The following is a 9034-nucleotide window of genomic DNA, read 5'->3' as shown; positions in this document are numbered from 1 at the left end:
GCATAGATCAAAATAAATTGCAAGGTTCCTTAAGAACACAGTTTTCAATGGTTTCATCATCTTTTCAAAGATGATAGCAGTATCCAATAATTCATGTAAATGATAGTGAATAATACATAATACATGTAATTAAGCAGATAATTTGCAAACATATTTGCAAGACTCACTACTTTAGAGTTAAAAGTTGTTGCTGTCTCTTCTTGCATTTCAATATTCAGTATTCAACATACTTAATTCATTTTCAAAGACAGTCTGAATGCTTCATAAATTATCTGAATACTTATGTGAGAGGTCCTTAAGGTTCCAAGTCAGACCACAGTGGATCCAAGGTCTCCATGTATCTGCTTGACACCAAGTTCCAGTTGTTTAGGTCTCCCATCCCGAGTACATACATATGGCAAACAATACTATCTGTAAAATACATCAAGTTTAATATTCAACCCACAAAGAATAACATTATAATATTCCCTATACTCTTCAGGTTTCCCAACATTGATACACAGGGTATCACAACTGTCATTCATAATTAAGTCACTGATCTGCAATTTCACTTTCTTTATGTCGTCTAAATGGCATATCACTTCTTCCATTGTGTCTAAGTGTTTAAGTGCAAATTTATTACCACCTGCAGAATCAACTACCCATATATGGACCAGTGTACCTTAGTGAAAGTTTATTATTGGGTGAATGTAGATTGACCATGACTAAATCTCCTAGTTTCAATTCTAGTTGATGTGCTATTTTGTGTTGTTTCTTCATCTCTTGTGAATATTCCTGCATATGTTTCCTAATTCTTTGGTGAATATTTTGAAAAGTATTTATTCTATTCAGTATACAATCATCTATATTATACACAGGTTTCTGGTCTGCAGTCAAAATTTTATATGGAAGAGTTTTGTCTTCCCCAAAAATTATAAAATGAGGTGTATCACCTGTTGCTACATTGATTTGATTATTCAAAGTACGCTTAACACAAGGAATCCAAGTGTCCCAAGTTATACTATGAGGACTTATCATGCTTCTAAGACATGTAATTATTTTCATATCTAATCTTTCTACTACCCCATTACTTTGTGGATGATTCACTAAGATATTGACTTTTTGATCTTAAATAAACTACATAATTTTTCCAAGATTTTGTTATTAGATTCAGTTCCATTGTCTGAAATTGGAGTCTTAGGTGTAGTGAAATTACAGATTATCTGATCATATATTACTGAAGCAATAGTTTCAGCTCTCTTATTTGGAATGGGTTGTAAAATACAAAATCTTGAAAAATAATCAATAGCAACAAATACATATTTATATCCATTCTCAGACATAGATAGCTCTAATGTGTCCAGGTGAACTCTTTCCCAAGGTTTTTGTGGAATGGGATAGGTAAGTATAGGAGCAGGTTTTGGTGTATTTCCTCTCACCCTAACACAATTTATGCAATTTTCTATATAATCATATATAGATTTCTTCATACCTGGCCAAAAGTATTTAAGTTGTGCTTGTCTATAAGTTTTATCCTTTCCTGGATGTGAGCTACAATCACTATCATGAAGTAACTTCAATATCTCATTTACAAGAGTTTGGGGTATTACCAACTGATTTACAGGCTCTCTAGAAATATCTTTCCCACTTACAACTGTTTTTATATACAAAAGTCCATTAATCAATTGAAATTCCTCTATCTTATACCCCTTTGGTAGCTTTGGAGGATTTCCTCTTGGGTTCATCAAATACTTGATTAATGATTCACATCTTTTATCATCCCTCTGTTCTCTTATCAGCATTTCTTCATCTAAAGTTACTAATTCCTCTATACTACAAACAAAATTAATCAACCCAGTTCCAGTCATTGGTTGACTAATGTTTCTAGAAAGTGCATCTGCAGATACATTCTTTCTACCCGGAATATATTCTGTTACGAGCTGGCTGGTTAGTGAAGAGACGTTACGTATAACGGATAAGTGCTTAAGAACCAGCTCACTTCTAGAAGCCACTGTAGGACTGAACTATCTGGTCAGGGCCTAGATAATTCGTAAGACTAGAAGTAAAGGTAACAAAGAAGATTCCAGGAAAGGAATATTAAACTAGCGATAAAACTAGTAAACGAAATTATTAATATGGAAAATATTTACAGGCAATCAACACAAAAGAGAATGGGCAGTAGGGTCAATGGGACCGTTACATGATTATAAGAATATGGAAATTATCGTTCAAATAAGAAACAAGATACGTATACAATATGGTACTATCTAAGTACAAAGAGATCAGGAACATGCATCAGAATAAGTAATAAGTACAAAAATAAGTATAAAGTAATGCAATGTATATCAGACACGTAATGTAGGCAAAAAGGGTGATCACTTCACACCAATCGTCTCACGAGTCTAAACTTCCAGTTTTTATCAAGAGATAAGATATGCGAGAAAATGACGAGGAGTGAGCGATTTCCACCGCTTATATACCATTGGACCGGAAGCGGGATACTTCCGGGTGAGTGTTCGGGAGAGCGAAAGGAGGGGAGGAGGGTAAGTTAACACACGTCAACATGGGTAGTTTTAAGACCCTCGACTCGCTTGAACAATCTACTTATTTAGTAACTGTCAAATCTGTGCGCTCCGAACTATTCAGAATTTCGCTTGTCTGTTTGTTCTACCAGAGTGCGCACCTCTCTCCGCACGTAGGCAAGATTACATATAGTGGACGGGCGTTACTGCTTAACATTGTTACAATACATACATAGACAAGAAATATGAACATAGTTATGTAATACAAAGGAACACAATTCTATAACATAATTACACATATGACGTAATATCTAATATTACGTTACAATTCAAATTGAACTTCATAGCACTGAAGTATTGCAGACCACCTAGCAAGTCGGCCCCTTAGATTCTTATACTTAAATAAGGTCTGAATAGCTGTATGATCAGTCCAAACTCTGATTGGATATCCTAATATCATATCCCTAAAACTTTCTACAGAATAATTAACTGCTAAAGTTTCTTTTTCTGTTATAGAGTAGTTTCTCTCCGCACTATTACAAAGTCTTGATGTGTAAGCGATTGGCTTCAAAGTTCCATTTCTCTCTTGCATCAGTAGGCCTCCTAATCCTATGTCAGACGCATCAGTGCAAAGAATGAATTCTTTTCCATAATCAGGAATTCTTAGAATGGGGGAACTCGTGAGTTAATCTTTCAGCTTGTCAAAAGCTTGCTGCTGTGCAGGTCCCCCTATGAACTTTGAATCCTTCCTCAGCAAAGAACTTAATGGATTAGCAATGTCAGCATATCGTTGAATCAATTTTCTATAATATCCGGTCAATCTCAAAAAGCTCCTAACCTTGTCTACATTGATCGGAACCGGAAAATTCTTTACAGCGTCAATCTTTGAATTCACTATACTAGGTACATGTCTGTCTATCTTATGTCCTAAATAAATAACACTGTCTTGCAAGAACTTACAATTTTCAAGTTTTACTTTTAATCCTGCTTCTACTAGTCTTCAGAATATCAAATCTAATTTCTTAAAGTAATGCACTGCAGTCTGAGAAACTATTAAAATGCAATCTAGAAATACACTGGTAGTATTTCCTAACAATCCATCTCTCACCGCCACACCCTTGGTCTCAGGATTCTCATGTCTACCTTCATGTGCACTGTATCCGACTCTGTACTTGTGGCGCAGGTTTCGACCAAATCGCTCACCTTCGGATTTTCGCTCAAATTTCATGGGGATTTGAGATTTGAGATTTTTGGCATTTTAGGTCCTTTTGGTCACCACCGATTTACCCGCTATCACACCCACAGGTCCGGGGCGGCCTGGGATGCCCTCGAGTCCAATGGCACACCAGTCAGGCACACGGTATGGCTGCCACAGGCCTAAACGTCATGAATGGGTCAAAAGGTCCAAAATTTGGAGGGCTCTCACCGCCACACCCTTAGTCTCAGGATTCTCATGTCTACCTTCATGTGCACTGTATCCGACAATCTAATTGTGGCGCAAGTTTCGACCAAATCGCTCACCTTCGGATTTATGGCATTTTGGGTCATTTTGGTCACCACCGATTTACCCGCTATCACACCCACAGGTCCGGCAAGGCCTGGGATGCCCTCCAGTCCAATGGCACACCAGTCAGGCCAAAGGTATGGCTGCCACAGGCCTAAACGTCATGAATGGGTCAAAAGGCCCAAGTTTGGAGGGCTCTCACTGCCACACCCTAGGTCTCAGGGTTCTCATGTCTACCTTCCTGTGCACCTTATCCGACTCTCTACCTGTGGCGCAAGTTTCGACCAAATCGCTCACCTTCGGATTTTCACTCAAATTTCATGGGGTAACCTCTTTGAGATTTTGGCCATTTTGGCTCATTGGTCACCTCCACTGATTTACCCGCTATCACACCCACAGGTCCGGTAAGGCCTGGGATGCCCTCCAGTCCAATGGCACACCAGTCAGGCCAAAGGTATGGCTTTCCACAGGCCTAAACGTCATAAATGGGCCAAAAGGCCCAATTTGGAGGGCTCTCACCGCCACACCCTTGGTCTCACGATTCACATGTCTACCTTCATGTGCACCCCATCCGACTCTCTACTTGTGGCGCAAGTTTCGATCAAATCGCGAACCTTCGGATTTTCACTCCAATTCCATGGGGCCCCTTTGAGATTTTGGGCATTTTGGGCCATTTTGGTCACCTCCACCGATTTACCCGCTATCACACCCACAGGTCCGGCAAGGCCTGGGATGCCCTCCAGTCCAATGGCACACCAGTCAGGCCAACGGTATCCCTGCCACAGGCCTAAACGTCATTACTGGCTCAAAAGCCCCAAGTTTGGAGGGCTCTCACCGCCACACCCTTGATCTCACGATTCTCATGTCTACCTTCATGTGCACCCCATCCGACTCTCTACTTGTGGCGCAAGTTTCGATCAAATCGCGAACCTTCGGATTTTCACTCCAATTCCATGGGGCCCCTTTGAGATTTTGGGCATTTTGGGCCATTTTGGTCACCTCCACCGATTTACCCGCTATCACACCCACAGGTCCGGGAAGGCCTGGGATGCCCTCCAGTCCAATGGCACACCAGTCAGGCCAACGGTATCCCTGCCACAGGCCTAAACGTCATTACTGGCTCAAAAACCCCAACTTTGGAGGGCTCTCACCGCCACACCCTTGATCTCACGATTCTCATGTCTACCTTCATGTGCATCCCATCCGACTCTCTACCTGTGGCACAAGTTTCGACCAAATCGCGAACCTTCGGATTTTCATTCAAATTCCCTTTGAGATTTTGGGCATTTTGGGCCATTTTGGTCACCTCCACCGATTTACCCGCCATAACACCCACAGGTCCGACAAGGCCTGGGATGCCCTCCAGTCCAATGGCACACCAGTCAGGCCAACGGTATCCCTGCCACAGGCCTAAACGTCATTACTGGCTCAAAAGCCCCGACTTTGGAGGGCTCCCACCGCCACACCTTTGGTCTCACGATTCTCATGTCTACCTTCATGTGCACCCCATCCGACTCTCTACTTGTGGCGCAAGTTTCGACCAAATCGCGAACCTTCGGATTTTCACTCCAATTCCATGGGGCCCTTTGAGATTTTGGGCATTTTGGGCCATTTTGGTCACCTCCACCGATTTACCCGCCATCACACCCACAGGTCCGGCAAGGCCTGGGATGCCCTCCAGTCCAATGGCACACCAGTCAGGCCAACGGTATCCCTGCCACAGGCCTAAACGTCATTACTGGCTCAAAAGCCCCAACTTTGGAGGGCTCTCACCGCCACACCTTTGGTCTCACGATTCTCATGTCTACCTTCATGTGCACCCCATCCGACTCTCTACTTGTGGCGCAAGTTTCGACCAAATCGCGAACCTTCGGATTTTCACTCCAATTCCATGGGGTACCCCCTTTGAGATTTTGGGCATTTTGGGCCATTTTGGTCACCTCCACCGATTTACCCGCTATCACACCCACAGGTCCGGCAAGGCCTGGGCACCCTATCCCACTTTATACTTGTGGCGCAAGTTTGGACCAAATCGCTGACCTTCGGATTTCCCCCCAAATTCCATGGGGTACCCCCTTTGAGATTTTGGGCATTTTGGGGCATTTTGGTCACCTCCACCGATTTACCCGCTATGACACCCACAGGTCCGGCAAGGCCTGGGATGCCCTCCACTGCAATCCCACACCAGTCAGGCACACGGTATCCCTGCCACAGGCATAAACGTCAAAAGGCCCAACTTTGGAGGGCTCTCACGGCCACACCCTTGGTCTCAGGATTCTGCTGTCTACGCTGATGTGCACCCTATCCCACTCTGTACTTGTGGCGCAAGTTTGGACCAAATCGCTGACCTTCGGATTTCCCCCCAAATTCCATGGGGTACCCCTTTGAGATTTTTTTTATTTTGGGGCATTTTGGTCACCTCCACCGATTTACCCGCTATGACACCCACAGGTCCGGCAAGGCCTGGGATGCCCTGCAGTGCAATGGCACACCAGTCAGGCACACGGTATCCCTGCCACAGGCATAAACGTCAAAAGGCCGAACTTTGGAGGGCTCTCACCGCCACACCCAACAATTGTTACCCTCCTGGATGAGAACCTACAGCTCATGGTTTGATCTATGGGTAATATTGTGACCTTACACACACACACACACACACACACACACACACACACACACACACACACACACACACACACACACACACACACACACACACACACAAAAAAAAAAAAAACTCCTTGCCCACCAGAGTTGGAGTGCCGGCTTGCAGTGTGTGCATGTGTTTAACATTATGAACTCTTTCATTCAGAGTGCTAGGGCAAAGGATGCAGGGCGGAGCTAGTTAATCCGACACAAAATAGGCTTGGCCACAGATTCAAACTACCCCAGATGCAATCGCCACAAAGATGCACAGAGCACCTTAAATTACAATACCCCACACTAACAGTCCGTAGACACGATATATCTACCTTGAGTGACTTGTGGACCTGTTTGTTACTGGTTACATGAAGATAGGCTTTCTGCAATGGACAGTTGCCATCTTACATATGTATGTAAGATGGCAACTGTCCATATGTATGGATTTAAAGAGTAACAAACTGGTTTTACATGATGAAATACTAATGTACTTCATACATCTGGACAGTTGCCATCTTACATATGTATGTAAGATGGCAACTGTCCATATGTATGGATTTAAAGAGTAACAAACTGGTTTTACATGATGAAATACTAATGTACTTCATACATCTGGACAGTTGCCATCTTACATATGTATGTAAGATGGCAACTATCCATATGTATGGATTTAAAGAGTAACAAACTGGTTTTACATGATGAAATACTAATGTACTTCATACATCTGGACAATTGCCATCTTATGTAAGATGGCAACTGTCCATATGTATATGGATTTAAAGATTAACAAACTGGTTTTTACATGATGAAATACTAACGTACTTCTGCAACTTTTCAGAAAGGGAAGATCAAGAACTCTCCCACAAAGTGCTCCTTCATCACGTGTATCCTCCTGATTCCGTTTGGTATTTTGCCGGGCATCATTGCCCTCTGTTGTTGTTGTCAGGAGCCCAAGTGTAACAACTGCAGTTACAAGCCTGAAGCTTAGGAAACTTTCGAATAATGCCAAGAATTTATTATACTGATATACCTTCGACTCCACTCAGATGTAACTGTTATACCAAAATTAAAATGAGCAAATGACTGGTATTGTTTGTAAGTAAATACTGAAAATGTGAATTACTATTAAGTATCTAAATACTTAATAACAATTCATTTTCAGTATTTGCTTATAAAGAATACCACTCGTTCAGTCATTTTAATTTGCCTTTGGCTTGGCTACCTTTCTTGATAGGGGGAAAGCCCTTGGTATATAGATAGACGAGATTATTAAGCACTAAACTGTTAATTCTTTTATCTCAAAATATCAATTAGTCTTTATATTCAAACTAAGCAGTTCTGTTATAACCTTAGGGATTCAAATATTTAGTATAACAAAAGCTTTCAAAAGAGGTAACACAAATGTATTTTTATAAATACGGTCATGATTTACATTTTCCACTATTCAATTTTGTATATCAAATATATATTTTACACCCAAAATGTGATTTCTATATAACCTTTTGTCTCGCTATGGAAAATTCTGTTGTAGATTTTTTATCCATGCACATAATTTCCTTGTTCCACCCAGAAAAGGATTTTGCAATGATGAAAGTCCCATAGTTTAAGAAAGTTCACAGAAAAGGAGTTATGAGAGTTCAAAATGATCTCCTGGTATTCCAGGGTTTTGTGTAATGATATCTCGCTGACAAGGCCCTCACGTAAGCTACTGTGCCGGAATAGTGCCAAATCACTGGCACCCTCTCTGGACTACAACATACAATGGCAAAACTCCCTTCGACGTAGTCAACCACTCTATAGTCATAGACAAACTGAGACTATTGGGAGTACACGGCCCATTGCTGTCATGGATCATAGATTTTTTATTTGGTCGCACAATGCAAGTCTCAGTTTCAGGGTTTACCAGCTCCTCCAGAAATGTCCTCAGTGGGGTCCCCCAGGGCTCAGTCTTGGGCCCCCTCTTATTCCTAGTGTACATTAACTCCCTGCCAACATATATCCACTCAAAATGCAACATATATCCACTCAAAATGCCACTTGTCCCGATTGAGTCAGCGCCTCAGCTACAGGTCGAGGGCCACCAGGGATCTCTTGGATTGCACTTAGATACTGCTCAGGCTAAAAGTACGGGCGCCAACAAGCGGAAATGAGAGGGGAAAATTACACAAAAACAAACAAATTTGGCTGGTCGCAACAACCTCGCCAATGGGTCCAGGTTCACCACGTCTACCTCACTGTTCCCTGTGGAAGACTTTCTCCCTGTGGAGTAAGTTTGGGCCACATCGGAGACATGACGGTTTTTTGCCAAATCCTTTGGTAATTTTGAGGATCATTTTGGCACTTGTCCCAATTGGGTCACCACCTCAGCTATAGGTCGAGGGCCACCAGG

The 9034-nt window shown here is 42.2% G+C and overlaps 1 long non-coding RNA gene across 1 annotated transcript in view; it reads left to right on the top strand.

Moving 5' to 3' along the window:
* LOC143036934 (uncharacterized) overlaps nt 1–8127 on the top strand; it is an 18122-nt gene extending 9995 nt beyond the window's left edge. The window contains exon 3 of the long non-coding RNA XR_012967420.1: nt 7484–8127. This is a non-coding gene — a long non-coding RNA (uncharacterized LOC143036934). The remainder of the gene's footprint in view (nt 1–7483) is intronic.
* The last annotated feature ends 907 nt before the right edge of the window (nt 8128–9034 follow it).

This window comes from Oratosquilla oratoria, chromosome 21 (genome assembly GCF_046742065.1).
Source record: "Oratosquilla oratoria isolate Oo_2021 chromosome 21, ASM4674206v1, whole genome shotgun sequence".
Lineage (NCBI taxonomy): Eukaryota > Metazoa > Arthropoda > Malacostraca > Stomatopoda > Squillidae > Oratosquilla > Oratosquilla oratoria.
The sequence above is the reverse complement of the archived record's forward strand: the minus strand, read 5'-3'. Positions and strand labels throughout refer to the sequence as shown.